This window comes from Passer domesticus, chromosome 1 (assembly GCF_036417665.1).
Source record: "Passer domesticus isolate bPasDom1 chromosome 1, bPasDom1.hap1, whole genome shotgun sequence".
In the NCBI taxonomy this organism is placed as follows: domain Eukaryota; kingdom Metazoa; phylum Chordata; class Aves; order Passeriformes; family Passeridae; genus Passer; species Passer domesticus.
In genome coordinates, this window is record NC_087474.1 from 93,738,083 (window position 1) to 93,750,550 (window position 12,468).

Genomic DNA, 12,468 nt, shown 5'->3' on the forward strand with positions numbered 1-12,468 from the left:
AAAATGGTGGCTGTTGCCATAGCCACAGTTTTATTCCCTCAAGACAGTGAAGAAAAATGTCAGAAAAATCATTTGTACTCACACTTCTCCCCCAAGCCTGAATCAAGATAAAACTGTGATGGACAAACCCTCCAAGTTGGATCATCTTCATGAGGTCATCCCACCACTCTGTACTCAACTTTGCTCCCCAGATAAGAAAGGAACAAAAATGATGGTGGTTTCACATCATGTTCCCTTTTTCTTCCACCAGAAGTCATGCTCCCCAGTGATGACATGCATGATATAGAACAAATAACCTAGACATGCCGACATGGATCCAGGCTCGACGCCTCCTCATAGCAACTGTGACAAAATTAACTCCGTCCTAGCCAAAACTAGGACAAGAACACAGCATGTCTGGGCTTGGATAATATAGTATTTCACCTGAGTTACATTCTTTAATAATAGAAATAATAACAATAATTGCTCTTTTTAAATTAGTGGGACACCTTACACAGAAATCCACCTGTACTGCAGAAACTGAAGCAAATACAGCAGATACCCAATAAAATTACATTTTCTCTACAATGTAAGTAACTATGTCTGAAAAGGCACTAATGTTCCTGCTGCTATTATTTCTTGAAATCTGAATCTCTTTGTCTGCAGTTGTCAACAATGCTATTGCAGACTGAAAGGAAAAAATCTGAACTGCTACTGAGAGAAACTTACCTAGGTATGGCATTAAACTTGCTGCTTTCCTAGACATCTCCTCAAATATTCTGACAGATCAATTATTATGATTAAAATTTTGACCTGGCAGAGCACTCTGGCACTTTTCTCAAAACTCCATTTTGCTGGAAGTGTCAGGAGACCACAGAGGCCTGCCCCTATTTGCTTACAATCTAAATATAAAATAACACTGATTAAGATAGTTGAGGGACTGTCATATCACTAAGACAATATTAGCCAACATGACAGCAAACAGAAGAACATTTATAGAATAATTATTATTCAGTGTTAACTTAGCATTTTGGACTGGTGCTAAGGGCTTCCTGCCATTTCTTTTCCTTCAAATGGAGCTCTTGCTATTACTGCAATTCAGCATCATTTATGAAGTGCATTTTGCCCTTAAACCCAAATTGAACATTAGCATTTTGCAACATTACCCTCTTATATGTTCCAGTATGAAGTGAAGCCAAAGTAGGTTCAAGGGATGAGGGAATCCAGCTCATAAAATGTTAATTATTGCTCCTATAAAAATGTTAATTAACTCAACTCTAAAATGCCAACAGAAATATGAGCATCATGTTCATTGTGAACTTGGAAGTCCTGGTGGTCTGATATGTCCTGCAGAGAAATAGCAGCATTTACCAAACAGAAAGTAGATCAGATTATATAAGTTATAAAAATGAAGAATACATTTTCTAACTTAATACCATGTACAAAGAAGAAGTAAGTCTCAGAATGCTGAGAAAGGAGACTTTGTCTCACTTCCTCTAAAAAAGTTTCTGAGAAGTCAGTGCAGCAATTGCACACACCAGAGAAACATTATTCCTACTTGAGGCTAATAATTTCAGAGCAGATCTCTCAGAAACCACTGAAGAACCAACGAGGCAGACAGGCTCCTGTTGGTTTTCTGTTGCTCAGTTAGCCACTCTTTTCTTGTCTTTCATTTTTCCTGTTGATATTTATCATTATTTGAACAGTGGTATGACCCACAGGATGCCCAGTCACTCCAGCAATTAAGCAGTGCAACTCTTTTAGTCCATGAGCTTGTGACAGATGCACTTGACCCCTTGCTGTATTTTTGTTCAGGCTGACTAAGGAGCAATAAACCTCATGCCTGTGGTGAACCTGTGAGCTGGAAAGCTCCTGTCTCATGTAGGAGTCAAGGTGCCTTGGAAAAATATTTTGTAACCTGGCTTTGAAGCCCTAAAAATTAAACATAACCAAAGTACAAAACTAGAGTATAGAGCTAAAATAAAGACATCTAATGTGTCTATATTGGTGCCTAGCAGCCAACTACTTCACTCTATGCATATTCCCACCCAGATGAGCACAGTTTTGAGCTCTCCCTGAAATGCAGCACTCCAATTACTTTCCCCTTGAGCAGGGATCACTCACAATGTTTAAGTTACCTTACCTGAAATTAAGAGTTCTTCCTTGTCCAAGAAAGAAATACCTTTACTCACAACAGATCTTTGTAAGTGCCTGATGACACTGAAATAATACTAATGAAACATTAATAATCCATGTATCTACTCAATAATAATTAGCATAAACTTTGTACAGATATATAAACCATTGTAGAAAGCTACTACTAAAATTGGACTTAGTCGCACCTACGCTGTTTAAGGAGTTGAGAAAGCAATGGGATCCATTTCGAGCCTCATGACTCAAAGGAATGGTTTTCTTTATCCTTTGCATCTCTGGTCTCTGTGTGAAACTCGATTCTAACTCAATGTGCCCTTGTGTGTTTCCTCCATGCAGTAATTAATAAGGTGGACCTCACTGTGAAACTTAATTGAACCTTGGTAAAACATTAATAAACTTTCTTAAATCCCATTGAATATATTGAACTCTGTCAGATGTACTGAAGTCTTGTCAAATTATTATTTTACCTCAATACAACATATTGCTACTTTGCTCTTTTGGGTGATGAGACTTTCATTCATCTGCAACAAATTGGGATTGTCAAAAGTATGACAAGTAATATCACAGATTATTTATGGAGTCATGAAAGAAACCTGAATCTCAACTTTTCCGAAAAATGTACTTGTGATAACTGGCATGATTGGGAAGCTGTGGAAGAACAGTCAAAAGTGGACAGTGGGCAAATAATGAACAGAAAAAGGAAAGGAATTATTTTTAAAATGCTAGGTACCTGCTAAGAAACTGCTTATCAGAATAAGAAGAATAATAATAAAAAGGAGCAAGACCTAAAAAAAGGAAATAGAAGACAAATAGGCAGCTGTGTTACTGCTGTATTTGAAAATTGAACAGCTGCTGAAATAGTTACAGGAAGAAATGTAGAAAGAATAAAAGTTAGAAGAAAAGGTCAAGATTATTCTTATGGAGGCTCCTTATCAATCTGAGACTGTGCAGATTAGGAAATTAATAGTATCCCCTGAATTGTGGGATGGAAGCATATAGTGTGACATCAACGACAGCAGCCAAGGGGAAGATCATTCTTTGTTGTCCAAATCCAGATCCATCATTAAAACAGAACAGTCTGACAGGCCTCAGGGTAGTGCTCTGTGATACACTGTGTGAATCACTCCAGGATCTATTACCATCAGCAAATTTACTAGAAAAAATATGGCAAAAAGGTGAAATTGAACCATAGCATTTGTGGCAAGGTTGCTTAAAAGCACCTGCTGAATAATGCTGAGTAGACATGAAGCAAACAAGATTTGGGGTCCAGGACATGGGATGCCATTGTATCACCAGCAGGGTAGCCTACTGAGCTAGAAAATAGATGCAATGGAGTAAGTTGAACCCATAAGGTGTCATAATGAGTTCTCTTACAGCCATCATAAAATTTGCCTGCATACAAGAGATACATAAACAAGAATCCAATGATATTCCATTATCTGCTGCAACTCGATATGTGATGCTAAAACTACTACTTAGAGGAGTCCTAGCAGTTCTTAAACTATTTATTTGTAAAATGGCATGAAATTAAAAGAGACTCAAAAGAGAATGCGGGATTAAGTGTTAATGATCCCCACAAACAGCTCCATATCTAGGCAGAACGAATGCATGGCGTTGCAAACCATGCTTATGAAATAGGACGAGACAATCCATCAACTGAAAAACAGACCCAAGACCCTGAGCAGGTGGTCAAATGAATTGGAGTTTGTGACCTCCCACTGCTGGAATTAACTCTGCCTAAGTTACTGTTCAGTTCTGCTGACTCCTATTGGCTATCATCCAGACAGTCATCCATCTCGGTATTTTCTTCCCTTTTCCTTAAAACAAAAGGTGAACTACACATAAAACATTAAAAGTGCCATTTCTTAATTGTAACTGCCCAGCCACAGCTAGGGATTAACAACTAAAACATAATTGTAAAGTTTTCCTCAAATCTTGAGGGGCTTAGATCTTGAGGGTCTAGATGTGACATCCAGCCCCTGCACTACCTGATGGAAAGATTACTTATGTACCACAATACCAGATTTTTGCTGCAACACAAATAAGGATTTCTGAGGTAATAGTGATCTTGGAAAAACTGCACATTATTTCCAGAACTCATACCCTGTACAATTCACTAGTTTGTCCAGTCTAAAAACCAGAGAGGAGGAAGAATTTAACAACTGATTATCAGTGCTTAAATGCCAAGAGTTCCGTTAATGACTTCAGTACTCAGAATTGCAATTTCAGCAGCCACACTACACACAGCCCCACACTCATGGATAGCTGTGCTAGATGTGAAAGATCTGTTCTTTATGGTCTGTTTACAAGAAGAAGGTAAAGAAGAATTTGCTTATACTTTGGAAGAAATACACCTTTAACAGACTCCAAGGATATGAACATTCACCTACAAGTGCCCATGCTGCACTTGCTGAACTTTTACAGTCTCCCCCCTCAAGATTTGAAACTTCACCAACCTATAGATGATATTCTAGTCAGAGGATCTTTCCCTGGAAATGTGAGGGAAGCATAGCATCAACATGACAAGAATTGCATAAAGTGGAAGTTGTGATCCCATCTGATAAATATCAGGAACCAAGTAGAAAGTCAAGTATTTAAGTACCTGGGGAACAGTGGGCACTGCACTGTTTCCTCTAGATATCTGAAGGAAATTGAAACAGCTGTGAATACCCCAATCTAAGAAAGAGCTACAACAGTTGATAGTAAGTTTAGAATATTTGAGAAGGCATGTTATTAAACCTGTATTTGTTAACATTGTTCATCCATTATATTAAGTTTTAAATAAGGGCAAACCCTGGCAGTGGAAATTAGAATATAAGGAGGCAATAAAACCTCTGACTGAAGAATTAAAAACATGTTAGTCATTTGGATCAGTACACCCTCATAACCTTATAAGAACCGAATAGGGTTTTACTGAATATGGCACTTGCCTATTTCAAACTGGTCCTGACAGACCAAAGAGGTTTTTGCTATTCAGCTTAACTGTGCTTAAATAGATAGACTTGGACACTCTGAATAGGAAAAGGGGCTTTTGTCTTTAGTCAAAATAGTGAGACAAGTTGAGAAAATACACCAAAGATAGCCTGTACAAAGCAAAGAACCATTTAACTTGCTAGAAGCAGTCCTAGAGGGTACTGCTCCTTCAGAAGGAGTTTCACCAAAACTCACAGGCAGAAAATAGTGGGCTTATTTTACAGGAATTTGAGAGGAATAAAAGTAGTCAAGGGATATACTACAGTTTCCAAACTAAAGATACTCTAAAATGCAGATCCATTACCACTACAAAAACTTTGAAATATCACCAATTTCCAATTCAATGAGGGAAACCTCATCTTAGCAACTTCAGTGAGAACTGGTAACACCAACAGAAGACATTTGATTCACTGGGACTTCTGCAAAAAGGTTAAATGAGGCTGCTGCATTGGAGATTGTCATTGGCAATGGCAGAAAGAAAACAAAGGCAGCATAAAAGTGGGAGAACAAAGAGAAGTTATTTTAGCAAAAAAGGAGCAAAAATCATATATATACTCTCCCATACTGTGTGGGCTGTTTAAACAGAGTGTCTCTGTCAATGCAAAACTCTGAACAGGGAAGTAAGCAGATCTCCAGTTTGGACAACTCAAGATTGACAACCATTACTAAATACAGCCAGATAAACACCATTCAACATAAGATAGATGAAAATTCATGCTGAGAGTAACAAATCAGCTGCACAGTGGAGCCAAAAAGAAAATGTATTGACTAAAATTAGAAAAATAAAAAGCATGAACTCTTTAAATTCCAAATGGCATCTCTTTGCAGCATGGCTACATCAAAAATTAGGTTACACAAATAAAGGAGCACTTAATTTTCCTGAATAGACCAAAGGTTGCCACCTAAATAGAAAAACTAGTGAAGTCATGTCCTCCATGTAGAATAAAATTGCAAACAGATCATCCTGCTAAAGCACCACTCCTACATATCAATCAAGAAAAAAAATTTGTGGTCCACATGACAAATTGATTACATTAGGCCAGTGACTCTTTCACTCTGTGAGATATCAACATATCCTCACAGAACATGAAGTAGTCTCTGTCTTGTTTATGATGACTAAGTGCCAAAAGGCCAAAGGACGTATTTCAGAATGAAGGCTATCATTTTGGTTGAAGAAGAAATTCAATGAGTATTTCATACCTTGTATTATCCTCAATCAAATGGGATGGCATAAAATGCTAATGGCTTATTGAACAAGAGTTTTAAGCCACCAAGGCCCAGTGGGATACTCGATTTTCCAAAGTACTACATCAATTGAGTAATTGATACAGGCCCACAGGAAGCCCTGTGAGCTGAACATTCTTCGCAAAAAATGGAGCTTGATACTCCATCTTTTGATCAAAGAAAACATCTGATAGCATTACAATCGGGAAGACCTGTCATGGCAAATTTACAACAAATCAGTACAGCAGCTATTAATGATAACTAAACCTTGTGGTCTATTTGTCAAGAAAGCTACTGATAGCAGAGGTACAAAACATAGAATAAATGCATGGCAGACTTTTTTTTCTTTCTTTCTAGCCTGTCCAGAAAACCTGAGACCAGTCTATTTTAACCTACTTGCTTCCCCATTAAAACCCACCTGTCTCAATCATCCATCAAGAGATCAGCCACTTTTGTGGTAGCAGAGATCACAGAATCACAGAATACTCTGGGGTCAGGAGGTGCAGTACAGAATGCAGTAATCAAACAAACCCACAGGACATGGTAACCTCTGCCTTAACATGTAAAGTGAAGCCAAACATACCAAAATCAACCAGTAGACAGCAAGAATGAAGACATAAATCTGATCACAAAAATCAACCTTACACTTTGCCTATGTGTTTATAGTCTGTATCCAGAAATCTGGACATGGGTCAGAGACATATTTGCATTACAGATGGAGAAACTGCCCTACAGTACGACCATGATACTGCTGAAGGACCTGCTCAACTTGTCCTTTTTCCAACTGCACACAGGTAAAAAGACCAAGGTAAACCCAACACGGGATGGCAATGCCCAAGAGGAAAGTAGACATTTGGATTCATTATGGGAGTTTTTGTGCCAATTTACTGTCAAGATCATGGTTCAGGTAACACAGTGAGCACTGGAAAGTTTAACATTTCTTTTATTTCCACAATCTCTTACAATAACAACCACAGTTATTGCCTATCAATGTAGTTCCTACAATATTAATCCCAGAATGAACCAAACCTTCTCCTCACAAATTACTGAAATCAGACCTTATTTAATTAACTATACAGGTCAACAGTGTGTGTTTAATTCATCACACTCCCTCAAATGAATGAAACTACTAATATCTAGGCAATAAACCTACTTCTTCACTATTCTTAAGTATGTTCCATGCAGGATGGTTGGAGTGGTTGTGTGGATCAACCCTCACCTCTCCAAAAAAATCAAGAAGATATGTGACTGATATCAAAGGGGTAGGATTAGGAACATTAAACAGCATGAATGCTGAAGTTTTAGCCAAGAAATAAGCTCTGCAGCAAGTAATTTACACAAGTTAGAACATCCATAACAATCCTTGTTATCTCATTGGAAACTAACCAATAGCTCTTATCTGATGTATTTTCTCAATGGGAAAGAAGGAAAGGGACTACCAACTAATTGCAAATGCACTACATGCAACACAAATTAATGTCTGTCTCACTCTCCATTGTTTTCAGGCTCAGCTGTGGTACAATCTATTGTGGCAGCAATTGTAGGAAAAAATGAAGAGGGTACCTTACACACAGTAAGAGGTAATCTGGGACAATGCAACTAAGTTTAAAAGGCAATTCAAATCCTGATGTTGTCTAGTCAATTTTACCTATGACTCTACTGACAGTAAATCGAGAAGTTTTAGTATAAATATCCAATGCTTTGGTATATACTACATCCCACATCATTGGGCTGAAATGAAATCATAATGGAACTGCACTCTGTACAATACAATACAGTGTATGGGCTCAACAAAAGGGAAACAAGTAGCAGACTATTGATGTTGACATACGTGTTGAGTGAGAACAAGGATATGTGAAGGCAATGCTATTAAAGCCCAAGACATTTGTTTTGACACTGAACAAGTATTTGCCATTTTGAGATATATCCTGACACAACCTCTGAAACTGTATTTGTGTGTATTAGAAATGGATGTGTTTGTTATGAGAACCATCTGATTTTATATTTCTAGGCAATATCACTGTAGATAGAAGCAATCACTAAAATGTTTTTAGATTTAATTTTACTGACATTATCGGCTGTGACTTTAACTATTCAGCTCCTGACACTTCTCATCAATTATTACAATCCAACTCTACATTCTATCAAGATTTACAACCTAACTCTATTGGAATGAATCTTCCATTGTTAAGAAAGCTATTACAGCATGATGATCTCTACTCACTGCAGAAAAAGAAGTTCAGGAAAATGGACAAAGAATATGTATTACTGCTCACTATGAAGAAAAATAAATATGTTATGTCCTGAAGACTGCCAATGATGGAAAAAAAATTGATGGGATAACTTATGCATATGTTCACTATCAGCAACAGGAAATTTGATTCTGGGCCTTCATCCCATTTTGATTTTGTTAGCTCTAACAATACGGTGCTTTTTACTTATAATCTTTCCATGCAAAGCTTTGGTACTGAACAAAGCAAATACAATGCATTCATCATATGAAATCACCCAATAATGTAAAAAAAACCAAAAAACATAAAATTTATGGTAATATTTTACACTACAAGCTGTTTTCTTACCATGGATCCTCAGGTGTGTCAACAGGATATATCAAACGTTTATAACATAAAGGCAAGAGGTGAAAACATCAGGACTCTATTGACATGAAGTAAGTTGACTCTAGTCACGAGGGAGTGTGATACATACACTTTACCCCTCACTGCACATTCTAACTCAATGTTCTTTTGTGTTTCTTTCATGCAGTAATTAATAAGGTGAACTTTGCTATCTAACTTTATGAACCATGGTAAATCACTGTTAATCTTTGTTAAATTCCATTGATTATATTGAACTCTGTCAAAGTATTACCTCAGTAAAACTTATTGCTGCATCTCTCTTTTGTATGAGGTGCCTTTCATTCCTCCACACCAGACTTGTAAGACACCAACACAAAAGACCACGAGCCAGCAATCAAATGAGATCCTGGAATTTTTAGTTATACTCAGCCCTGGTAGTAGCAGATGAAGAGTCAGACAAATTTCAGGACAAGTGCAGCATCTACTTCACATCCTGGGTATCTGAAATTAATTTATGCTTTTCCAATTGCTTTAATCAGAGCAAAAACAGACCACCAGAAAAACAAAAATAACCAAGTGACTCAACAGAATATTTTTTCTTCTTCTTTTTTCTTGGTAAAAAAAAATTGTAAGAAGAAAGGAAGGAATAAAAATAAATAAATAATTAACAAAAGATATTTAAGCAATTCAATGAAGTTTTTTTAAAAGTAAAAAGGATTATTTACCAAAATCAATCTGGTTTGCAGCATATTCCAATGACACATATACACTTACACAGTTCAGAGAAAAAAAGCTTTGTTCATTATTTTAGGTTAACAAAAGGGCAACACTGGGAAATATCTCACTCATAGCACTTAAAGAGAAAAACATTGTGATAATCAGTTGTACTAATAACATCCCTATAAAATGCTTTAACTTTCAATAAATGCTTTTGTTTCAAGAAGATTCTAAAACAAAAATTGCAGAAATTCTTCTTATTCAAATGAGGCAAAAGATCTTCTGTATAAAGTGTTACAAAATGTAATTAATATCTGCCTCTTGCTCTTTGCTTAGTCTTTTTTGTTTCCCATTTCATTCTGATTCATTTTTGAGAAGACACTAACTTGAAAAACTGAAAAGCATCCTCTCACAACATATAGAAATAAATTTCATTCTCTTCTTGACAGCACCAAGCAGAGATGTTGACACCCTGAATATATCACTGGGTATCAAGAAAAATTGGTAGTAGACAAGTTATACTGAAAATATATTTATTGCTACTTTGTTACAGCTTGTTCATTGAGCACATGGAAGTTCCTTCCTATTTAAAAGCAAAACTGTTTATTGATTTAACTGGTGATGATGTGGCTGAAACTGCCTTGCAGATTTCCTACTGAGTGGGCAGACCACCACTTAAAATATTAGCCCTCTTAGCACAGGGAATAGAGGTCTAGTAGCTCTCATTTCTTCTTGCCAAAGAAGAACGAATCACCGCTTGTGTCAGATCAAAGATGTAGATAGAAAATTTCCCTTTCCATCTGTCAAGCTGATACATTTCATAAGGGTTGAATAGTATTATAAAAAACCTCATATTAGTTTTTGCCTTTTTTTTCATATTGCACATTTCAGCTTGACAAGTTTCCTTGTGTTGGACTTTGAATGGAAATATAAGTGCATAGTCAAATTCAAAATGGTTTATCTGCACACATTAGCATTCTGTTAATGATGAGGCACACTGAATCTTGAAACCTTTATACCTTTATAGTTTACCTCCTGTTTACAACCTTTGAAAATAAAGTCTCACGTTTAGTTAGATACACATTCATTGCTAGAGCCCTGCAAGTGGATGCGGTGTTAAGAAAGCAGTCTAAACAGAAGCACTTTCTTCAAAATCCAACTGGACTCAAGTACACCAGCATATTACCTGCTCAAGGAAAACTAGATCTTATATCCAATGAAGAAAGAGAGAAACAGGTATAATTAGAAAGCAAGACTAGCAGAGTATCTATCAAAGTAGATAGAGAGACCAGTGCAGAGTTACATATAGTCTGATTGATAGTGAAGCAGGAGTTTGGACTAGATGGTGAAGGATAAAGACAGCAGAAAGGGGCAACAGGAGGGAAAGCAGAAGAAAAGGTGTACTAACAGCTAGTCTTTGACAGAATCAATGGACTGGAAGAAAACAAACTCTAAGGAAAAAAAAGGAGTGGCCACAATGGAGAGCCAGAAAGAATACAAGTTTAAAACTTTGGATGAAAGGATGAATTTCAAAGACCTCTTTCCCTTATGGGAAAATATCCAACTTCATACTGGCAAATTCTTCCCATGTAAATGATCTCTTTTGAGAGAATAATCATTACTGGTTACATATTACAAAATATAATTGTTGAAACATAAAACTTTCAGCCCATTATAGCTATTGTGTTTTGTCATGATTTTAAATAGGAAACTGAAACATTAGTATGTTGGCAGACTTTGAATTATAATGTCAATTAGACAAAGCGGACAGCTAAACTCCATTTCTATAAATGTGACTACAGGAGAGAATGTATTCTCTGCTGGTAGTAAAGATAAAATTTCGAGAACTACCAGGTTGACCCAGCTAGCATTTACTGTACTCTTTATTGCACAAGGGAAAAATACTTGCAGCTTCTTCAAACTGTGAACAAAATGAGCAAATCTGGGACAAATTAGCCAACTAAATCATTAAAATGAATCATTGACTTGACTCCCATCTGCTTGCACTGCATAGATGGAAAGAAAAAGAGCAACTCTTCCATCCATTTTTCTCGGGTTCCAAATAAGCCCAGAGAGTCCTATACTGAGTCACACAAAAAACAAACGCATAGTTTTTATAAATATTTAGTAGTGTGCATTTAGCACTTTGTGGGCCCTATGAAATGCATTCACAGCAGTACTCATTCAAGTGTTTTAATTACTGTAATATCTGCTGTAGCAGTAGCCATATAGTAGCATTTTGAACTTAACCTACGAGTATAGCCTCAGGAACAGCCTTGATTATCTGGGCTTTGCAGCTTTTGTCAAAAGTCCTTGAAAATTTAGACAACATTTTTCCATAAATCTTTTTAAAAAGTGAAAAAAGTGGGCAAATGTGTCAATTCTTCAGAGTATGAAGGCTAAACAAAAGCTAAGTCAATAGAGAAGAGTAAAAGTAACGTCATTTTGAGTCAGGGCTAACAAATGTGGATATTTTATGCTCAATAGCTGAGTTACATATGTCTCAAAACATTCCACCTTCTCTTAATTAAGTCAAGGATTACCTAACTTGTGGGAAGAGATAGAATAAAACTAAATTGCAGGCTGTGGGACGTACCTGCAGAATGCCATGGCAGGCAGCACAGAGAAGCATGATGGCACAGAGAGATTGTCTCTGCCTGACCTTGGCAGAGGGAGGTGCCAGTGGCACAGCCCCACAGGAGAGGAATTTGCCAGAAGCTGACAGATGAGTGAACAGTGTGCAATCACCCACAGAAGGACATTAAAACAGTGTTTCTGACGTGGCAATGTGGGATAGGTCACGTAGTGAAAATTATTTTATAAAGAAACACTGTGCCTTGAAAAA